We start from the raw sequence: 23,352 nt of genomic DNA, 5'->3' as shown, positions 1-23,352 counted from the left end.
GAGAATTTAAGATTTTTGCTGAAATTGTGACCCCGGGGGTTAGAAAAAATTTTTTTCACAGGTTTTGTCTTCGAGGTCTGATTTCATTTCCTATGACAAAAGGGCTTCTGTTCCACCGCCAAACCTTTCAGGGGAGAATTTGCAACAGTTTGGCACCATTTTTAAGTGAATTGGAGAATTTAAGATTTTTGCTGAAATTGTGACCCCGGGGCTTAGAAAAAATTTTTTTCACAGGTTTTGTCTTCGAGGTCTGATTTCAATTCCTATGATGAAAAGCCTTCTGTTTCCACCGCCAAACCTTTCAGGGGAGAATTTGCAACAGTTTGGCACCATTTTTGTGTGAATTGGAGAATTTAAGATTTTTGCTGAAATTGTGACCCCGGGGCTTAGAAATTTTTTTTTTCACTGGTTAAGTTTTCGAGGCCTGATTTCTTGGCCTATGATAAAAAGCCTTCTCTTTCCAGCGCCGAACCTTTCAGGGGAGAATATGCAACAGTTTGGCACCATTTTTGAGTGAATTGGAGATTTTCAGATTTTTGCTGAAATGGTGACCCCGGGGCTTAGGAAATTTTTTTTTCACAGGTTTTGTCTTCGAGGTCTGATTTCATTTCCTATGAGAAAAGGGCTTCTGTTCCACCGCCAAACCTTTCAGGGGAGAATTTGCAACAGTTTGGCACCATTTTTGAGTGAATTGGAGAATTTAAGATTTTTGCTGAAATTGTGACCCCGGGGCTTAGGAAATTTTTTTTTCACAGGTTTTGTCTTCGAGGTCTGATTTCATTTCCTATGAGAAAAGGGCTTCTGTTCCACCGCCAAAGCTTTCAGGGGAGAATTTGCAACAGTTTGGCACCATTTTTGTGTGAATTGGAGAATTTCAGATTTTTGCTGAAATGGTGACCCCGGGGCTTAGAAAATTTTTTTTTCACAAGTTTTGTCTTCGAGGGCTGATTTCATTTCCTATTGTAAAAAGGCTTCTGTTTCCACCGCCAAATCTTTCAGGGGAGAATTTGCAACAGTTTGGCACCATTTTTGAGTGAATTGGAGATTTTCAGATTTTTGCTGAAATGGTGACCCCGGGGCTTAGGAATTTTTTTTTCACTGGTTAAGTTTTCGAGGCCTGATTTCATTTCCTATGAGAAAAGGGCTTCTGTTCCACCGCCAAACCTTTCAGGGGAGAATTTGCAACAGTTTGGCACCATTTTTGAGTGAATTGGAGAATTTAAGATTTTTGCTGAAATTGTGACCCCGGGGCTTAGGAAATTTTTTTTTCACAGGTTTTGTCTTCGAGGTCTGATTTCATTTCCTATGAGAAAAGGGCTTCTGTTCCACCGCCAAACCTTTCAGGGGAGAATTTGCAACAGTTTGGCACCATTTTTGTGTGAATTGGAGAATTTCAGATTTTTGCTGAAATGGTGACCCCGGGGCTTAGAAAATTTTTTTTTCACAAGTTTTGTCTTCGAGGGCTGATTTCATTTCCTATTGTAAAAAGGCTTCTGTTTCCACCGCCAAATCTTTCAGGGGAGAATTTGCAACAGTTTGGCACCATTTTTGAGTGAATTGGAGATTTTCAGATTTTTGCTGAAATTGTGACCCCGGGGCTTAGGAATTTTTTTTTCACTGGTTAAGTTTTCGAGGTCTGATTTCATTTCCTATGAGAAAAGGGCTTCTGTTTCCACCGCCAAACCTTTCAGGGGAGAATTTGCAACAGTTTGGCACTATTTTTGTGTGAATTGGAGAATTTAAGATTTTTGCTGAAATTGTGACCCCGGGGCTTAGAAAAAATTTTTTTCACAGGTTTTGTCTTCGAGGTCTGATTTCAATTCCTATGATGAAAAGCCTTCTGTTTCCACCGCCAAACCTTTCAGGGGAGAATTTGCAACAGTTTGGCACTATTTTTGTGTGAATTGGAGAATTTCAGATTTTTGCTGAAATTGTGACCCCGGGGCTTAGAAAAACTTTTTTTCACAGGTTTTGTCTTCGAGGGCTGATTTCATTTCCTATGATGAAAAGGCTTCTGTTTCCACCGCCAAACCTTTCAGGGGAGAATTTGCAACAGTTTGGCACCATTTTTTAGTGAATTGGAGAATTTAAGATTTTTGCTGAAATTGTGACCCCGGGGCTTAGAAATTTTTTTTTTCACTGGTTAAGTTTTCGAGGCCTGATATCTTGGCCTATGATAAAAAGCCTTCTCTTTCCTCCGCCGAACCTTTCAGGGGAGAATTTGCAACAGTTTGGCACCATTTTTGAGTGAATTGGAGAATTTCAGATTTTTGCTGAAATTGTGACCCCGGGGCTTAGAAAATTTGTTTTTCACAGGTTTTGTCTTCGAGGGCTGATTTCATTTCCTATGATGAACAGCCTTCTGTTTCCACCGCCAAACATTTCAGGGCAGAATTTGCAACAGTTTGGCACGTTTTTTGTGTGAATTGGAGAATTTAAGATTTTTGCTGAAATTGTGACCCCGGGGCTTAGAAAAACTTTTTTTCACAGGTTTTGTCTTCGAGGTCTGATTTCATTTCCTATGATGAAAAGGCTTCTGTTTCCACCGCCAAACCTTTCAGGGGAGAATTTGCAACAGTTTGGCACCATTTTTGAGTGAATTGGAGAATTTAAGATTTCTGCTGAAATTGTGACCCCGGGGCTTAGAAATTTTTTTTTTCACTGGTTAAGTTTTCGAGGCCTGATTTCTTGGCCTATGATAAAAAGCCTTCTCTTTCCACCGCCGAACCTTTCAGGGGAGAATTTGCAACAGTTTGGCACCATTTTTGAGTGAATTGGAGAATTTCAGATTTTTGCTGAAATTGTGACCCCGGGGCTTAGAAAATTTTTTTTTCACAGGTTTTGTCTTCGAGGGCTGATTTCATTTCCTATTGTAAAAAGGCTTCTGTTTCCAACGCCAAATCTTTCAGGGGAGAATTTGCAACAGTTTGGCACCATTTTTGAGTGAATTGGAGATTTTCAGATTTTTGCTGAAATTGTGACCCCGGGGCTTAGGAAATTTTTCTTTCACAGGTTTTGTCTTCGAGGTCTGATTTCATTTCCTATGAGAAAAGGGCTTCTGTTCCACCGCCAAACCTTTCAGGGCAGAATTTGCAACAGTTTGGCACCATTTTTGAGTGAATTGGAGAATTTCAGATTTGTGCTGAAATTGTGACCCCGGGGCTTAGAAATTTTTTTTTTCACAGGTTTTGTCTTCGAGGCCTGATTTCTTGGCCTATGATAAAAAGCCTTCTCTTTCCACCGCCGAACCTTTCAGGGGAGAATTTGCAACAGTTTGGCACCATTTTTGAGTGAATTGGAGATTTTCAGATTTTTGCTGAAATTGTGACCCCGGGGCTTAGAAAAACTTTTTTTCACAGGTTTTGTCTTCGAGGTCTGATTTCATTTCCTATGATGAAAAGGCTTCTGTTTCCACCGCCAAACCTTTCAGGGGAGAATTTGCAACAGTTTGGCACCATTTTTGTGTGAATTGGAGAATTTAAGATTTTTGCTGAAATTGTGACCCCGGGGCTTAGAAATTTTTTTTTTCACAGGTTTTGTCTTCGAGAGCTGATTTCATTTCCTATGATGAACAGCCTTCTGTTTCCACCGCCAAACCTTTCAGGGCAGAATTTGCAACAGTTTGGCACCATTTTTGTGTGAATTGGAGAATTTCAGATTTTTGCTGAAATTGTGACCCCGGGGCTTAGAAAATTTTTTTTTTCACAGGTTTTGTCTTCGAGGCCTGATTTCTTGGCCTATGATAAAAAGCCTTCTCTTTCCACCGCCGAACCTTTCAGGGGAGAATTTGCAACGGTTTGGCACCATTTTAGAGTGAATTGGAGATTTTCAGATTTTTGCTGAAATTGTGACACCGGGGCTTAGAAAAATTTTTTTTCACAGGTTTTGTCTTCGAGGGCAGATTTCAATTCCTATGATAAAAAGCCTTCTGTTTCCACCGCCAAACCTTTCAGGGGAGAATTTGCAACAGTTTGGCACGTTTTTTGTGTGAATTGGAGAATTTCAGATTTTTGCTGAAATTGTGACCCCGGGGCTTAGAAATTTTTTTTTTCACAGGTTTTGTCTTCGAGGCCTGATTTCTTGGCCTATGATAAAAAGCCTTCTCTTTCCACCGCCGAACCTTTCAGGGGAGAATTTGCAACAGTTTGGCACCATTTTTGAGTGAATTGGAGATTTTCAGATTTTTGCTGAAATTGTGACCCCGGGGCTTAGAAAAACTTTTTTTCACAGGTTTTGTCTTCGAGGTCTGATTTCATTTCCTATGATGAAAAGGCTTCTGTTTCCACCGCCAAACCTTTCAGGGGAGAATTTGCAACAGTTTGGCACCATTTTTGTGTGAATTGGAGAATTTAAGATTTTTGCTGAAATTGTGACCCCGGGGCTTAGAAATTTTTTTTTTCACAGGTTTTGTCTTCGAGAGCTGATTTCATTTCCTATGATGAACAGCCTTCTGTTTCCACCGCCAAACCTTTCAGGGCAGAATTTGCAACAGTTTGGCACCATTTTTGTGTGAATTGGAGAATTTCAGATTTTTGCTGAAATTGTGACCCCGGGGCTTAGAAAATTTTTTTTTTCACAGGTTTTGTCTTCGAGGCCTGATTTCTTGGCCTATGATAAAAAGCCTTCTCTTTCCACCGCCGAACCTTTCAGGGGAGAATTTGCAACGGTTTGGCACCATTTTAGAGTGAATTGGAGATTTTCAGATTTTTGCTGAAATTGTGACACCGGGGCTTAGAAAAATTTTTTTTCACAGGTTTTGTCTTCGAGGGCAGATTTCAATTCCTATGATAAAAAGCCTTCTGTTTCCACCGCCAAACCTTTCAGGGGAGAATTTGCAACAGTTTGGCACGTTTTTTGTGTGAATTGGAGAATTTCAGATTTTTGCTGAAATTGTGACCCCGGGGCTTAGAAAAACTTTTTTTCACAGGTTTTGTCTTCGAGGTCTGATTTCATTTCCTATGATGAAAAGGCTTCTGTTTCCACCGCCAAACCTTTCAGGGGAGAATTTGCAACAGCTTGGCACCATTTTTGTGTGAATTGGAGAATTTAAGATTTTTGCTGAAATTGTGACCCCGGGGCTTAGAAATTTTTTTTTTCACTGGTTAAGTTTTCGAGGCCTGATTTCTTGGCCTATGATAAAAAGCCTTCTCTTTCCACCGCCAAACCTTTCAGGGGAGAATTTGCAACAGTTTGGCACCATTTTTGAGTGAATTGGAGAATTTCAGATTTTTGCTGAAATTGTGACCCCGGGGCTTAGGAAATTTTTTTTTCACAGGTTTTGTCTTCGAGGGCTGATTTCATTTCCTATTGTAAAAAGGCTTCTGTTTCCACCGCCAAATCTTTCAGGGGAGAATTTGCAACAGTTTGGCACCATTTTTGAGTGAATTGGAGATTTTCAGATTTTTGCTGAAATTGTGACCCCGGGGCTTAGGAAATTTTTCTTTCACAGGTTTTGTCTTCGAGGTCTGATTTCATTTCCTATGAGAAAAGGGCTTCTGTTCCACCGCCAAACCTTTCAGGGCAGAATTTGCAACAGTTTGGCACCATTTTTGAGTGAATTGGAGAATTTCAGATTTTTGCTGAAATTGTGATCCCGGGGCTCAGAAAATTTTTTTTTTCACAGGTTTTGTCTTCGAGGGCTGATTTCATTTCCTATTGTAAAAAGGCTTCTGTTTCCACCGCCAAACCTTTCAGGGGAGAATTTGCAACAGTTTGGCACCATTTTTGTGTGAATTGGAGAATTTAAGATTTTTGCTGAAATTGTGACCCCGGGGCTTAGAAAATTTTTTTTTCACAGGTTTTGTCTTCGAGAGCTGATTTCATTTCCTATGATGAACAGCCTTCTGTTTCCACCGCCAAACATTTCAGGGCAGAATTTGCAACAGTTTGGCACCATTTTTGTGTGAATTGGAGAATTTCAGATTTTTGCTGAAATTGTGACCCCGGGGCTTAGAAATTTTTTTTTTCACAGGTTTTGTCTTCGAGGGCTGATTTCATTTCCTATGATGAAAAGGCTTCTGTTTCCACCGCCAAATCTTTCAGGGGAGAATTTGCAACAGTTTGGCACCATTTTTGAGTGAATTGGAGAATTTAAGATTTTTGCTGAAATTGTGACCCCGGGGCTTAGAAATTTTTTTTTTCACTGGTTAAGTTTTCGAGGCCTGATTTCTTGGCCTATGATAAAAAGCCTTCTCTTTCCACCGCCGAACCTTTCAGGGGAGAATTTGCAACAGTTTGGCACCATTTTTGAGTGAATTGGAGAATTTCAGATTTTTGCTGAAATTGTGACCCCTGGGCTTAGAAAATTTTTTTTCACAGGTTTTGTCTTCGAGGGCTGATTTCATTTCCTATTGTAAAAAGGCTTCTGTTTCCACCGCCAAACCTTTCAGGGGAGAATTTGCAACAGTTTGGCACCATTTTTGTGTGAATTGGAGATTTTCAGATTTTTGCTGAAATTGTGACACCGGGGCTTAGAAAAAAATTTTTTCACAGGTTTTGTCTTCGAGGGCAGATTTCAATTCCTATGATAAAAAGCCTTCTGTTTCCACCGCCAAACCTTTCAGGGGAGAATTTGCAACAGTTTGGCACTATTTTTGTGTGAATTGGAGAATTTCAGATTTTTGCTGAAATTGTGACCCCGGGGCTTAGAAAAACTTTCTTTCACAGGTTTTGTCTTCGAGGTCTGATTTCATTTCCTATGATGAAAAGGCTTCTGTTTCCACCGCCAAACCTTTCAGGGGAGAATTTGCAACAGTTTGGCACCATTTTTTAGTGAATTGGAGAATTTAAGATTTTTGCTGAAATTGTGACCCCGGGGCTTAGAAATTTTTTTTTTCACTGGTTAAGTTTTCGAGGCCTGATATCTTGGCCTATGATAAAAAGCCTTCTCTTTACTCCGCCGAACCTTTCAGGGGAGAATTTGCAACAGTTTGGCACCATTTTTGAGTGAATTGGAGAATTTCAGATTTTTGCTGAAATTGTGACCCCGGGGCTTAGAAAATTTGTTTTTCACAGGTTTTGTCTTCGAGGGCTGATTTCATTTCCTATGATGAACAGCCTTCTGTTTCCACCGCCAAACATTTCAGGGCAGAATTTGCAACAGTTTGGCACGTTTTTTGTGTGAATTGGAGAATTTAAGATTTTTGCTGAAATTGTGACCCCGGGGCTTAGAAAAACTTTTTTTCACAGGTTTTGTCTTCGAGGTCTGATTTCATTTCCTATGATGAAAAGGCTTCTGTTTCCACCGCCAAACCTTTCAGGGGAGAATTTGCAACAGTTTGGCACCATTTTTGAGTGAATTGGAGAATTTAAGATTTCTGCTGAAATTGTGACCCCGGGGCTTAGAAATTTTTTTTTTCACTGGTTAAGTTTTCGAGGCCTGATTTCTTGGCCTATGATAAAAAGCCTTCTCTTTCCACCGCCGAACCTTTCAGGGGAGAATTTGCAACAGTTTGGCACCATTTTTGAGTGAATTGGAGAATTTCAGATTTTTGCTGAAATTGTGACCCCGGGGCTTAGAAAATTTTTTTTCCACAGGTTTTGTCTTCGAGGGCTGATTTCATTTCCTATTGTAAAAAGGCTTCTGTTTCCAACGCCAAATCTTTCAGGGGAGAATTTGCAACAGTTTGGCACCATTTTTGAGTGAATTGGAGATTTTCAGATTTTTGCTGAAATTGTGACCCCGGGGCTTAGGAAATTTTTCTTTCACAGGTTTTGTCTTCGAGGTCTGATTTCATTTCCTATGAGAAAAGGGCTTCTGTTCCACCGCCAAACCTTTCAGGGCAGAATTTGCAACAGTTTGGCACCATTTTTGAGTGAATTGGAGAATTTCAGATTTTTGCTGAAATTGTGACCCCGGGGCTTAGAAATTTTTTTTTTCACAGGTTTTGTCTTCGAGGCCTGATTTCTTGGCCTATGATAAAAAGCCTTCTCTTTCCACCGCCGAACCTTTCAGGGGAGAATTTGCAACAGTTTGGCACCATTTTTGAGTGAATTGGAGATTTTCAGATTTTTGCTGAAATTGTGACCCCGGGGCTTAGAAAAACTTTTTTTCACAGGTTTTGTCTTCGAGGTCTGATTTCATTTCCTATGATGAAAAGGCTTCTGTTTCCACCGCCAAACCTTTCAGGGCAGAATTTGCAACAGTTTGGCACCATTTTTGTGTGAATTGGAGAATTTCAGATTTTTGCTGAAATTGTGACCCCGGGGCTTAGAAATTTTTTTTTTCACAGGTTTTGTCTTCGAGGGCTGATTTCATTTCCTATGATGAAAAGGCTTCTGTTTCCACCGCCAAACCTTTCAGGGGAGAATTTGCAACAGTTTGGCACCATTTTTGAGTGAATTGGAGAATTTAAGATTTTTGCTGAAATTGTGACCCCGGGGCTTAGAAATTTTTTTTTTCACTGGTTAAGTTTTCGAGGCCTGATTTCTTGGCCTATGATAAAAAGCCTTCTCTTTCCACCGCCGAACCTTTCAGGGGAGAATTTGCAACAGTTTGGCACCATTTTTGAGTGAATTGGAGAATTTCAGATTTTTGCTGAAATTGTGACCCCTGGGCTTAGAAAATTTTTTTTCACAGGTTTTGTCTTCGAGGGCTGATTTCATTTCCTATTGTAAAAAGGCTTCTGTTTCCACCGCCAAACCTTTCAGGGGAGAATTTGCAACAGTTTGGCACCATTTTTGTGTGAATTGGAGATTTTCAGATTTTTGCTGAAATTGTGACACCGGGGCTTAGAAAAAAATTTTTTCACAGGTTTTGTCTTCGAGGGCAGATTTCAATTCCTATGATAAAAAGCCTTCTGTTTCCACCGCCAAACCTTTCAGGGGAGAATTTGCAACAGTTTGGCACCATTTTTTAGTGAATTGGAGAATTTAAGATTTTTGCTGAAATTGTGACCCCGGGGCTTAGAAATTTTTTTTTTCACTGGTTAAGTTTTCGAGGCCTGATATCTTGGCCTATGATAAAAAGCCTTCTCTTTCCTCCGCCGAACCTTTCAGGGGAGAATTTGCAACAGTTTGGCACCATTTTTGAGTGAATTGGAGAATTTCAGATTTTTGCTGAAATTGTGACCCCGGGGCTTAGAAAATTTGTTTTTCACAGGTTTTGTCTTCGAGGGCTGATTTCATTTCCTATGATGAACAGCCTTCTGTTTCCACCGCCAAACATTTCAGGGCAGAATTTGCAACAGTTTGGCACGTTTTTTGTGTGAATTGGAGAATTTAAGATTTTTGCTGAAATTGTGACCCCGGGGCTTAGAAAAACTTTTTTTCACAGGTTTTGTCTTCGAGGTCTGATTTCATTTCCTATGATGAAAAGGCTTCTGTTTCCACCGCCAAACCTTTCAGGGGAGAATTTGCAACAGTTTGGCACCATTTTTGAGTGAATTGGAGAATTTAAGATTTCTGCTGAAATTGTGACCCCGGGGCTTAGAAATTTTTTTTTTCACTGGTTAAGTTTTCGAGGCCTGATTTCTTGGCCTATGATAAAAAGCCTTCTCTTTCCACCGCCGAACCTTTCAGGGGAGAATTTGCAACAGTTTGGCACCATTTTTGAGTGAATTGGAGAATTTCAGATTTTTGCTGAAATTGTGACCCCGGGGCTTAGAAAATTTTTTTTTCACAGGTTTTGTCTTCGAGGGCTGATTTCATTTCCTATTGTAAAAAGGCTTCTGTTTCCAACGCCAAATCTTTCAGGGGAGAATTTGCAACAGTTTGGCACCATTTTTGAGTGAATTGGAGATTTTCAGATTTTTGCTGAAATTGTGACCCCGGGGCTTAGGAAATTTTTCTTTCACAGGTTTTGTCTTCGAGGTCTGATTTCATTTCCTATGAGAAAAGGGCTTCTGTTCCACCGCCAAACCTTTCAGGGCAGAATTTGCAACAGTTTGGCACCATTTTTGAGTGAATTGGAGAATTTCAGATTTTTGCTGAAATTGTGACCCCGGGGCTTAGAAATTTTTTTTTTCACAGGTTTTGTCTTCGAGGCCTGATTTCTTGGCCTATGATAAAAAGCCTTCTCTTTCCACCGCCGAACCTTTCAGGGGAGAATTTGCAACAGTTTGGCACCATTTTTGAGTGAATTGGAGATTTTCAGATTTTTGCTGAAATTGTGACCCCGGGGCTTAGAAAAACTTTTTTTCACAGGTTTTGTCTTCGAGGTCTGATTTCATTTCCTATGATGAAAAGGCTTCTGTTTCCACCGCCAAACCTTTCAGGGGAGAATTTGCAACAGTTTGGCACCATTTTTGTGTGAATTGGAGAATTTAAGATTTTTGCTGAAATTGTGACCCCGGGGCTTAGAAATTTTTTTTTTCACAGGTTTTGTCTTCGAGAGCTGATTTCATTTCCTATGATGAACAGCCTTCTGTTTCCACCGCCAAACCTTTCAGGGCAGAATTTGCAACAGTTTGGCACCATTTTTGTGTGAATTGGAGAATTTCAGATTTTTGCTGAAATTGTGACCCCGGGGCTTAGAAAATTTTTTTTTTCACAGGTTTTGTCTTCGAGGCCTGATTTCTTGGCCTATGATAAAAAGCCTTCTCTTTCCACCGCCGAACCTTTCAGGGGAGAATTTGCAACGGTTTGGCACCATTTTAGAGTGAATTGGAGATTTTCAGATTTTTGCTGAAATTGTGACACCGGGGCTTAGAAAAATTTTTTTTCACAGGTTTTGTCTTCGAGGGCAGATTTCAATTCCTATGATAAAAAGCCTTCTGTTTCCACCGCCAAACCTTTCAGGGGAGAATTTGCAACAGTTTGGCACGTTTTTTGTGTGAATTGGAGAATTTCAGATTTTTGCTGAAATTGTGACCCCGGGGCTTAGAAAAACTTTTTTTCACAGGTTTTGTCTTCGAGGTCTGATTTCATTTCCTATGATGAAAAGGCTTCTGTTTCCACCGCCAAACCTTTCAGGGGAGAATTTGCAACAGCTTGGCACCATTTTTGTGTGAATTGGAGAATTTAAGATTTTTGCTGAAATTGTGACCCCGGGGCTTAGAAAATTTTTTTTTCACTGGTTAAGTTTTCGAGGCCTGATTTCTTGGCCTATGATAAAAAGCCTTCTCTTTCCACCGCCAAACCTTTCAGGGGAGAATTTGCAACAGTTTGGCACCATTTTTGAGTGAATTGGAGAATTTCAGATTTTTGCTGAAATTGTGACCCCGGGGCTTAGGAAATTTTTTTTTCACAGGTTTTGTCTTCGAGGGCTGATTTCATTTCCTATTGTAAAAAGGCTTCTGTTTCCACCGCCAAATCTTTCAGGGGAGAATTTGCAACAGTTTGGCACCATTTTTGAGTGAATTGGAGATTTTCAGATTTTTGCTGAAATTGTGACCCCGGGGCTTAGGAAATTTTTCTTTCACAGGTTTTGTCTTCGAGGTCTGATTTCATTTCCTATGAGAAAAGGGCTTCTGTTCCACCGCCAAACCTTTCAGGGCAGAATTTGCAACAGTTTGGCACCATTTTTGAGTGAATTGGAGAATTTCAGATTTTTGCTGAAATTGTGATCCCGGGGCTCAGAAAATTTTTTTTTTCACAGGTTTTGTCTTCGAGGGCTGATTTCATTTCCTATTGTAAAAAGGCTTCTGTTTCCACCGCCAAACCTTTCAGGGGAGAATTTGCAACAGTTTGGCACCATTTTTGTGTGAATTGGAGAATTTAAGATTTTTGCTGAAATTGTGACCCCGGGGCTTAGAAAATTTTTTTTTCACAGGTTTTGTCTTCGAGAGCTGATTTCATTTCCTATGATGAACAGCCTTCTGTTTCCACCGCCAAACATTTCAGGGCAGAATTTGCAACAGTTTGGCACCATTTTTGTGTGAATTGGAGAATTTCAGATTTTTGCTGAAATTGTGACCCCGGGGCTTAGAAATTTTTTTTTTCACAGGTTTTGTCTTCGAGGGCTGATTTCATTTCCTATGATGAAAAGGCTTCTGTTTCCACCGCCAAACCTTTCAGGGGAGAATTTGCAACAGTTTGGCACCATTTTTGAGTGAATTGGAGAATTTAAGATTTTTGCTGAAATTGTGACCCCGGGGCTTAGAAATTTTTTTTTTCACTGGTTAAGTTTTCGAGGCCTGATTTCTTGGCCTATGATAAAAAGCCTTCTCTTTCCACCGCCGAACCTTTCAGGGGAGAATTTGCAACAGTTTGGCACCATTTTTGAGTGAATTGGAGAATTTCAGATTTTTGCTGAAATTGTGACCCCTGGGCTTAGAAAATTTTTTTTCACAGGTTTTGTCTTCGAGGGCTGATTTCATTTCCTATTGTAAAAAGGCTTCTGTTTCCACCGCCAAACCTTTCAGGGGAGAATTTGCAACAGTTTGGCACCATTTTTGTGTGAATTGGAGATTTTCAGATTTTTGCTGAAATTGTGACACCGGGGCTTAGAAAAAAATTTTTTCACAGGTTTTGTCTTCGAGGGCAGATTTCAATTCCTATGATAAAAAGCCTTCTGTTTCCACCGCCAAACCTTTCAGGGGAGAATTTGCAACAGTTTGGCACTATTTTTGTGTGAATTGGAGAATTTCAGATTTTTGCTGAAATTGTGACCCCGGGGCTTAGAAAAACTTTTTTTCACAGGTTTTGTCTTCGAGGTCTGATTTCATTTCCTATGATGAAAAGGCTTCTGTTTCCACCGCCAAACCTTTCAGGGGAGGATTTGCAACAGTTTGGCACCATTTTTGTGTGAATTGGAGAATTTAAGATTTTTGCTGAAATTGTGACCCCGGGGCTTAGAAATTTTTTTTTTCACTGGTTAAGTTTTCGAGGCCTGATTTCTTGGCCTATGATAAAAAGCCTTCTCTTTCCACCGCCAAACCTTTCAGGGGAGAATTTGCAACAGTTTGGCACCATTTTTGAGTGAATTGGAGAATTTCAGATTTTTGCTGAAATTGTGACCCCGGGGCTTAGGAAATTTTTCTTTCACAGGTTTTGTCTTCGAGGGATGATTTCATTTCCTATTGTAAAAAGGCTTCTGTTTCCACCGCCAAATCTTTCAGGGGAGAATTTGCAACAGTTTGGCACCATTTTTGAGTGAATTGGAGATTTTCAGATTTTTGCTGAAATTGTGACCCCGGGGCTTAGAAATTTTTTTTTTCACAGGTTTTGTCTTCGAGAGCTGATTTCATTTCCTATGATGAACAGCCTTCTGTTTCCACCGCCAAACCTTTCAGGGCAGAATTTGCAACAGTTTGGCACCATTTTTGTGTGAATTGGAGAATTTCAGATTTTTGCTGAAATTGTGACCCCGGGGCTTAGAAATTTTTTTTTTCACAGGTTTTGTCTTCGAGGGCTGATTTCATTTCCTATGATAAAAAGCCTTCTCTTTCCACCGCCGAACCTTTCAGGGGAGAATTTGCAACGGTTTGGCACCATTTTTGAGTGAATTGGAGATTTTCAGATTTTTGCTGAAATTGTGACCCCGGGGCTTAGAAAAAAATTTTTTCACAGGTTTTGTCTTCGAGGGCAGATTTCAATTCCTATGATAAAAAGCCTTCTGTTTCCACCGCCAAACCTTTCAGGGGAGAATTTGCAACAGTTTGGCACTATTTTTGTGTGAATTGGAGAATTTCAGATTTTTGCTGAAATTGTGACCCCGGGGCTTAGAAAAACTTTTTTTCACAGGTTTTGTCTTCGAGGTCTGATTTCATTTCCTATGATGAAAAGGCTTCTGTTTCCACCGCCAAACCTTTCAGGGGAGAATTTGCAACAGTTTGGCACCATTTTTGTGTGAATTGGAGAATTTAAGATTTTTGCTGAAATTGTGACCCCGGGGCTTAGAAATTTTTTTTTTTACTGGTTAAGTTTTCGAGGCCTGATTTCTTGGCCTATGATAAAAAGCCTTCTCTTTCCACCGCCGAACCTTTCAGGGCAGAATTTGCAACAGTTTGGCACCATTTTTGAGTGAATTGGAGAATTTCAGATTTTTGCTGAAATTGTGACCCCGGGGCTTAGAAAATTTTTTTTTCGCAGGTTTTGTCTTCGAGGGCTGATTTCATTTCCTATTGTAAAAAGGCTTCTGTTTCCACCGCCAAGCCTTTCAGGGCAGAATTTGCAACAGTTTGGCACCATTTTTGAGTGAATTGGAGAATTTAAGATTTCTGCTGAAATTGTGACCCCGGGGCTTAGAAATTTTTCTTTCACAGGTTTTGTCTTCGAGGTCTGATTTCATTTCCTATGAGAAAAGGGCTTCTGTTCCACCGCCAAACCTTTCAGGGCAGAATTTGCAACAGTTTGGCACCATTTTTGTGTGAATCGGAGAATTTCAGATTTTTGCTGAAATTGTGACCCCGGGGCTTAGAAAATTTTTTTTTTCACAGGTTTTGTCTTCGAGGCCTGATTTCTTGGCCTATGATAAAAAGCCTTCTCTTTCCACCGCCGAACCTTTCAGGGGAGAATTTGCAACGGTTTGGCACCATTTTAGAGTGAATTGGAGATTTTCAGATTTTTGCTGAAATTGTGACACCGGGGCTTAGAAAAAATTTTTTTCACAGGTTTTGTCTTCGAGGGCAGATTTCAATTCCTATGATAAAAAGCCTTCTGTTTCCACCGCCAAACCTTTCAGGGGAGAATTTGCAACAGTTTGGCACTATTTTTGCGTGAATTGGAGAATTTCAGATTTTTGCTGAAATTGTGACCCCGGGGCTTAGAAAAACTTTTTTTCACAGGTTTTGTCTTCGAGGTCTGATTTCATTTCCTATGATGAAAAGGCTTCTGTTTCCACCGCCAAACCTTTCAGGGGAGAATTTGCAACAGTTTGGCACCATTTTTGAGTGAATTGGAGAATTTAAGATTTTTGCTGAAATTGTGACCCCGGGGCTTAGAAATTTTTTTTTTCACTGGTTAAGTTTTCGAGGCCTGATTTCTTGTCCTATGATGAAAAGGCTTCTGTTTCCACCGCCAAACCTTTCAGGGGAGAATTTGCAACAGTTTGGCACCATTTTTGTGTGAATTGGAGAATTTAAGATTTTTGCTGAAATTGTGACCCCGGGGCTTAGAAATTTTTTTTTTCACTGGTTAAGTTTTCGAGGCCTGATTTCTTGGCCTATGATAAAAAGCCTTCTCTTTCCACCGCCGAACCTTTCAGGGGAGAATTTGCAACAGTTTGGCACCATTTTTGAGTGAATTGGAGAATTTCAGATTTTTGCTGAAATTGTGACCCCGGGGCTTAGGAAATTTTTCTTTCACAGGTTTTGTCTTCGAGGGATGATTTCATTTCCTATTGTAAAAAGGCTTCTGTTTCCACCGCCAAATCTTTCAGGGGAGAATTTGCAACAGTTTGGCACCACTTTTGAGTGAATTGGAGATTTTCAGATTTTTGCTGAAATTGTGACCCCGGGGCTTAGGAAATTTTTCTTTCACAGGTTTTGTCTTCGAGGTCTGATTTCATTTCCTATGAGAAAAGGGCTTCTGTTCCACCGCCAAACCTTTCAGGGCAGAATTTGCAACAGTTTGGCACCATTTTTGAGTGAATTGGAGAATTTCAGATTTTTGCTGAAATTGTGACCCCGGGGCTTAGAAAAATTTTTTTTTCACAGGTTTTGTCTTCGAGGCCTGATTTCTTGGCCTATGATAAAAAGCCTTCTCTTTCCACCGCCGAACCTTTCAGGGGAGAATTTGCAACGGTTTGGCACCATTTTAGAGTGAATTGGAGATTTTCAGATTTTTGCTGAAATTGTGACACCGGGGCTTAGAAAACATTTTTTTCACAGGTTTTGTCTTCGAGGGCAGATTTCAATTCCTATGATAAAAAGCCTTCTGTTTCCACCGCCAAACCTTTCAGGGGAGAATTTGCAACAGTTTGGCACTATTTTTGTGTGAATTGGAGAATTTCAGATTTTTGCTGAAATTGTGACCCCGGGGCTTAGAAAAACTTTTTTTCACAGGTTTTGTCTTCGAGGTCTGATTTTATTTCCTATGATGAAAAGGCTTCTGTTTCCACCGCCAAACCTTTCAGGGGAGAATTTGCAACAGTTTGGCACCATTTTTGTGTGAATTGGAGAATTTAAGATTTTTGCTGAAATTGTGACCCCGGGGCTTAGAAAATTTTTTTTTCACTGGTTAAGTTTTCGAGGCCTGATTTCTTGGCCTATGATAAAAAGCCTTCTCTTTCCACCGCCGAACCTTTCAGGGGAGAATTTGCAACAGTTTGGCACCATTTTTGAGTGAATTGGAGAATTTCAGATTTTTGCTGAAATTGTGACCCCGGGGCTTAGAAATTTTTTTTTTCACTGGTTAAGTTTTCGAGGCCTGATTTCTTGGCCTATGATAAAAAGCCTTCTCTTTCCACCGCCGAACCTTTCAGGGGAGAATTTGCAACAGTTTGGCACCATTTTTGAGTGAATTGGAGAATTTCAGATTTTTGCTGAAATTGTGACCCCGGGGCTTAGGAAATTTTTCTTTCACAGGTTTTGTCTTTGAGGGCTGATTTCATTTCCTATTGTAAAAAGGCTTCTGTTTCCACCGCCAAATCTTTCAGGGGAGAATTTGCAACAGTTTGGCACCATTTTTGAGTGAATTGGAGATTTTCAGATTTTTGCTGAAATTGTGACCCCGGGGCTTAGGAAATTTTTCTTTCACAGGTTTTGTCTTCGAGGTCTGATTTCATTTCCTATGAGAAAAGGGCTTCTGTTCCACCGCCAAACCTTTCAGGGCAGAATTTGCAACAGTTTGGCACCATTTTTGAGTGAATTGGAGAATTTCAGATTTTTGCTGAAATTGTGACCCCGGGGCTTAGAAAAATTTTTTTTTCACAGGTTTTGTCTTCGAGGCCTGATTTCTTGGCCTATGATAAAAAGCCTTCTCTTTCCACCGCCGAACCTTTCAGGGGAGAATTTGCAACGGTTTGGCACCATTTTTGTGTGAATTGGAGAATTTAAGATTTTTGCTGAAATTGTGACCCCGGGGCTTAGAAAATTTTTTTTTCACTGGTTAAGTTTTCGAGGCCTGATTTCTTGGCCTATGATAAAAAGCCTTCTCTTTCCACCGCCGAACCTTTCAGGGGAGAATTTGCAACAGTTTGGCACCATTTTTGAGTGAATTGGAGAATTTCAGATTTTTGCTGAAATTGTGACCCCGGGGCTTAGAAATTTTTTTTTTCACAGGTTTTGTCTTCGAGGGCTGATTTCATTTCCTATTGTAAAAAGGCTTCTGTTTCCACCGCCAAACCTTTCAGGGGAGAATTTGCAACAGTTTGGCACCATTTTTGTGTGAATTGGAGAATTTAAGATTTTTGCTGAAATTGTGACCCCGGGGCTTAGAAATTTTTTTTTTCACTGGTTAAGTTTTCGAGGCCTGATTTCTTGGCCTATGATAAAAAGCCTTCTCTTTCCACCGCCGAACCTTTCAGGGGAGAATTTGCAACAGTTTGGCACCATTTTTGAGTGAATTGGAGAATTTCAGATTTTTGCTGAAATTGTGACCCCGGGGCTTAGGAAATTTTTCTTTCACAGGTTTTGTCTTCGAGGTCTGATTTCATTTCCTATGAGAAAAGGGCTTCTGTTCCACCGCCAAACCTTTCAGGGCAGAATTTGCAACAGTTTGGCACCATTTTTGAGTGAATTGGAGAATTTCAGATTTTTGCTGAAATTGTGACCCCGGGGCTTAGAAATTTTTTTTTTCACAGGTTTTGTCCTCGAGGGCTGATTTCATTTCCTATTGTAAAAAGGCTTCTGTTTCCACCGCCAAACCTTTCAGGGGAGAATTTGCAACAGTTTGGCACTATTTTTGTGTGAATTGGAGAATTTCAGATTTTTGCTGAAATTGTGACCCCGGGGCTTAGGAAATTTTTCATTTCCTATTGTAAAAAGGCTTCTGTTTCCACCGCCAAACCTTTCAGGGGAGAATTTGCAACAGTTTGGCACCATTTTTGTGTGAATTGGAGATTTTCAGATTTTTGCTGAAATTGTGACCCCGGGGCTTAGAAAAAATTTTTTTCACAGGTTTTGTCTTCGAGGGCAGATTTCAATTCCTATGATAAAAAGCCTTCTGTTTCCACCGCCAAACCTTTCAGGGGAGAATTTGCAACAGTTTGGCACTATTTTTGTGTGAATTGGAGAATTTCAGATTTTTGCTGAAATTGTGACCCCGGGGCTTAGAAAAACTTTTTTTCACAGGTTTTGTCTTCGAGGTCTGATTTCATTTCCTATGATGAAAAGGCTTCTGTTTCCACCGCCAAACCTTTCAGGGGAGAATTTGCAACAGTTTGGCACCATTTTTGTGTGAATTGGAGAATTTAAGATTTTTGCTGAAATTGTGACCCCGGGGCTTAGAAAATTTTTTTTTCACTGGTTAAGTTTTCGAGGCCTGATTTCTTGGCCTATGATAAAAAGCCTTCTCTTTCCACCGCCGAACCTTTCAGGGGAGAATTTGCAACAGTTTGGCACCATTTTTGAGTGAATTGGAGAATTTCAGATTTTTGCTGAAATTGTGACCCCGGGGCTTAGAAATTTTTTTTTCCACAGGTTTTGTCCTCGAGGGCTGATTTCATTTCCTATTGTAAAAAGGCTTCTGTTTCCACCGCCAAACCTTTCAGGGGAGAATTTGCAACAGTTTGGCACTATTTTTGTGTGAATTGGAGAATTTCAGATTTTTGCTGAAATTGTGACCCCGGGGCTTAGGAAATTTTTCATTTCCTATTGTAAAAAGGCTTCTGTTTCCACCGCCAAACCTTTCAGGGGAGAATTTGCAACAGTTTGGCACAATTTTTGTGTGAATTGGAGAATTTCAGATTTTTGCTGAAATTGTGACCCCGGGGCTTAGAAAATTTTTTTTTTCACAGGTTTTGTCTTCGAGGCCTGATTTCTTGGCCTATGATAAAAAGCCTTCTCTTTCCACCGCCGAACCTTTCAGGGGAGAATTTGCAACGGTTTGGCACCATTTTAGAGTGAATTGGAGATTTTCAGATTTTTGCTGAAATTGTGACACCGGGGCTTAGAAAAAATTTTTTTCACAGGTTTTGTCTTCGAGGGCAGATTTCAATTCCTATGATAAAAAGCCTTCTGTTTCCACCGCCAAACCTTTCAGGGGAGAATTTGCAACGGTTTGGCACTATTTTTGTGTGAATTGGAGAATTTCAGATTTTTGCTGAAATTGTGACCCCGGGGCTTAGAAAAACTTTTTTTCACAGGTTTTGTCTTCGAGGTCTGATTTCATTTCCTATGATGAAAAGGCTTCTGTTTCCACCGCCAAACCTTTCAGGGGAGAATTTGCAACAGTTTGGCACCATTTTTGTGTGAATTGGAGAATTTAAGATTTTTGCTGAAATTGTGACCCCGGGGCTTAGAAAATTTTTTTTTCACTGGTTAAGTTTTCGAGGCCTGATTTCTTGGCCTATGATAAAAAGCCTTCTCTTTCCACCGCCAAACCTTTCAGGGGAGAATTTGCAACAGTTTGGCACCATTTTTGAGTGAATTGGAGAATTTCAGATTTTTGCTGAAATTGTGACACCGGGGCTTAGAAAAAATTTTTTTCACAGGTTTTGTCTTCGAGCCCAGATTTCATTTCCTATTGTAAAAAGGCTTCTGTTTCCACCGCCAAACCTTTCAGGGCAGAATTTGCAACAGTTTGGCACGTTTTTTGTGTGAATTGGAGAATTTAAGATTTTTGCTGAAATTGTGACCCCGGGGCTTAGAAAAACTTTTTTTCACAGGTTTTGTCTTCGAGGTCTGATTTCATTTCCTATGATGAAAAGGCTTCTGTTTCCACCGCCAAACCTTTCAGGGGAGAATTTGCAACAGTTTGGCACCATTTTTGAGTGAATTGGAGAATTTAAGATTTTTGCTGAAATTGTGACCCCGGGGCTTAGAAAATTTTTTTTTCACTGGTTAAGTTTTCGAGGCCTGATTTCTTGGCCTATGATAAAAAGCCTTCTCTTTCCACCGCCGAACCTTTCAGGGGAGAATTTGCAACAGTTTGGCACCATTTTTGAGTGAATTGGAGAATTTCAGATTTTTGCTGAAATTGTGACCCCGGGGCTTAGAAATTTTTTTTTTCACAGGTTTTGTCCTCGAGGGCTGATTTCATTTCCTATTGTAAAAAGGCTTCTGTTTCCACCGCCAAACCTTTCAGGGGAGAATTTGCAACAGTTTGGCACTATTTTTGTGTGAATTGGAGAATTTCAGATTTTTGCTGAAATTGTGACCCCGGGGCTTAGGAAATTTTTCATTTCCTATTGTAAAAAGGCTTCTGTTTCCACCGCCAAACCTTTCAGGGGAGAATTTGCAACAGTTTGGCACAATTTTTGTGTGAATTGGAGAATTTCAGATTTTTGCTGAAATTGTGACCCCGGGGCTTAGAAAATTTTTTTTTTCACAGGTTTTGTCTTCGAGGCCTGATTTCTTGGCCTATGATAAAAAGCCTTCTCTTTCCACCGCCGAACCTTTCAGGGGAGAATTTGCAACGGTTTGGCACCATTTTAGAGTGAATTGGAGATTTTCAGATTTTTGCTGAAATTGTGACACCGGGGCTTAGAAAAAATTTTTTTCACAGGTTTTGTCTTCGAGGGCAGATTTCAATTCCTATGATAAAAAGCCTTCTGTTTCCACCGCCAAACCTTTCAGGGGAGAATTTGCAACGGTTTGGCACTATTTTTGTGTGAATTGGAGAATTTCAGATTTTTGCTGAAATTGTGACCCCGGGGCTTAGAAAAACTTTTTTTCACAGGTTTTGTCTTCGAGGTCTGATTTCATTTCCTATGATGAAAAGGCTTCTGTTTCCACCGCCAAACCTTTCAGGGGAGAATTTGCAACAGTTTGGCACCATTTTTGTGTGAATTGGAGAATTTAAGATTTTTGCTGAAATTGTGACCCCGGGGCTTAGAAATTTTTTTTTTCACAGGTTTTGTCTTCGAGGGCTGATTTCATTTCCTATTGTAAAAAGGCTTCTGTTTCCACCGCCAAACCTTTCAGGGGAGAATTTGCAACAGTTTGGCACCATTTTTGTGTGAATTGGAGAATTTAAGATTTTTGCTGAAATTGTGACCCCGGGGCTTAGAAATTTTTTTTTTCACTGGTTAAGTTTTCGAGGCCTGATTTCTTGGCCTATGATAAAAAGCCTTCTCTTTCCACCGCCGAACCTTTCAGGGGAGAATTTGCAACAGTTTGGCACCATTTTTGAGTGAATTGGAGAATTTCAGATTTTTGCTGAAATTGTGACCCCGGGGCTTAGGAAATTTTTCTTTCACAGGTTTTGTCTTCGAGGTCTGATTTCATTTCCTATGAGAAAAGGGCTTCTGTTCCACCGCCAAACCTTTCAGGGCAGAATTTGCAACAGTTTGGCACCATTTTTGAGTGAATTGGAGAATTTCAGATTTTTGCTGAAATTGTGACCCCGGGGCTTAGAAATTTTTTTTTTCACAGGTTTTGTCCTCGAGGGCTGATTTCATTTCCTATTGTAAAAAGGCTTCTGTTTCCACCGCCAAACCTTTCAGGGGAGAATTTGCAACAGTTTGGCACTATTTTTGTGTGAATTGGAGAATTTCAGATTTTTGCTGAAATTGTGACCCCGGGGCTTAGGAAATTTTTCATTTCCTATTGTAAAAAGGCTTCTGTTTCCACCGCCAAACCTTTCAGGGGAGAATTTGCAACAGTTTGGCACCATTTTTGTGTGAATTGGAGATTTTCAGATTTTTGCTGAAATTGTGACCCCGGGGCTTAGAAAAAATTTTTTTCACAGGTTTTGTCTTCGAGGGCAGATTTCAATTCCTATGATAAAAAGCCTTCTGTTTCCACCGCCAAACCTTTCAGGGGAGAATTTGCAACAGTTTGGCACTATTTTTGTGTGAATTGGAGAATTTCAGATTTTTGCTGAAATTGTGACCCCGGGGCTTAGAAAAACTTTTTTTCACAGGTTTTGTCTTCGAGGTCTGATTTCATTTCCTATGATGAAAAGGCTTCTGTTTCCACCGCCAAACCTTTCAGGGGAGAATTTGCAACAGTTTGGCACCATTTTTGTGTGAATTGGAGAATTTAAGATTTTTGCTGAAATTGTGACCCCGGGGCTTAGAAAATTTTTTTTTCACTGGTTAAGTTTTCGAGGCCTGATTTCTTGGCCTATGATAAAAAGCCTTCTCTTTCCACCGCCGAACCTTTCAGGGGAGAATTTGCAACAGTTTGGCACCATTTTTGAGTGAATTGGAGAATTTCAGATTTTTGCTGAAATTGTGACCCCGGGGCTTAGAAATTTTTTTTTCCACAGGTTTTGTCCTCGAGGGCTGATTTCATTTCCTATTGTAAAAAGGCTTCTGTTTCCACCGCCAAACCTTTCAGGGGAGAATTTGCAACAGTTTGGCACTATTTTTGTGTGAATTGGAGAATTTCAGATTTTTGCTGAAATTGTGACCCCGGGGCTTAGGAAATTTTTCATTTCCTATTGTAAAAAGGCTTCTGTTTCCACCGCCAAACCTTTCAGGGGAGAATTTGCAACAGTTTGGCACAATTTTTGTGTGAATTGGAGAATTTCAGATTTTTGCTGAAATTGTGACCCCGGGGCTTAGAAAATTTTTTTTTTCACAGGTTTTGTCTTCGAGGCCTGATTTCTTGGCCTATGATAAAAAGCCTTCTCTTTCCACCGCCGAACCTTTCAGGGGAGAATTTGCAACGGTTTGGCACCATTTTAGAGTGAATTGGAGATTTTCAGATTTTTGCTGAAATTGTGACACCGGGGCTTAGAAAAAATTTTTTTCACAGGTTTTGTCTTCGAGGGCAGATTTCAATTCCTATGATAAAAAGCCTTCTGTTTCCACCGCCAAACCTTTCAGGGGAGAATTTGCAACGGTTTGGCACTATTTTTGTGTGAATTGGAGAATTTCAGATTTTTGCTGAAATTGTGACCCCGGGGCTTAGAAAAACTTTTTTTCACAGGTTTTGTCTTCGAGGTCTGATTTCATTTCCTATGATGAAAAGGCTTCTGTTTCCACCGCCAAACCTTTCAGGGGAGAATTTGCAACAGTTTGGCACCATTTTTGTGTGAATTGGAGAATTTAAGATTTTTGCTGAAATTGTGACCCCGGGGCTTAGAAAATTTTTTTTTCACTGGTTAAGTTTTCGAGGCCTGATTTCTTGGCCTATGATAAAAAGCCTTCTCTTTCCACCGCCAAACCTTTCAGGGGAGAATTTGCAACAGTTTGGCACCATTTTTGAGTGAATTGGAGAATTTCAGATTTTTGCTGAAATTGTGACACCGGGGCTTAGAAAAAATTTTTTTCACAGGTTTTGTCTTCGAGCCCAGATTTCATTTCCTATTGTAAAAAGGCTTCTGTTTCCACCGCCAAACCTTTCAGGGCAGAATTTGCAACAGTTTGGCACGTTTTTTGTGTGAATTGGAGAATTTAAGATTTTTGCTGAAATTGTGACC

Source organism: Podarcis cretensis, assembly GCF_951804945.1.
Source record: "Podarcis cretensis genome assembly, chromosome: 1".
In the NCBI taxonomy this organism is placed as follows: domain Eukaryota; kingdom Metazoa; phylum Chordata; class Lepidosauria; order Squamata; family Lacertidae; genus Podarcis; species Podarcis cretensis.
This window is presented reverse-complemented; position numbering follows the sequence as displayed.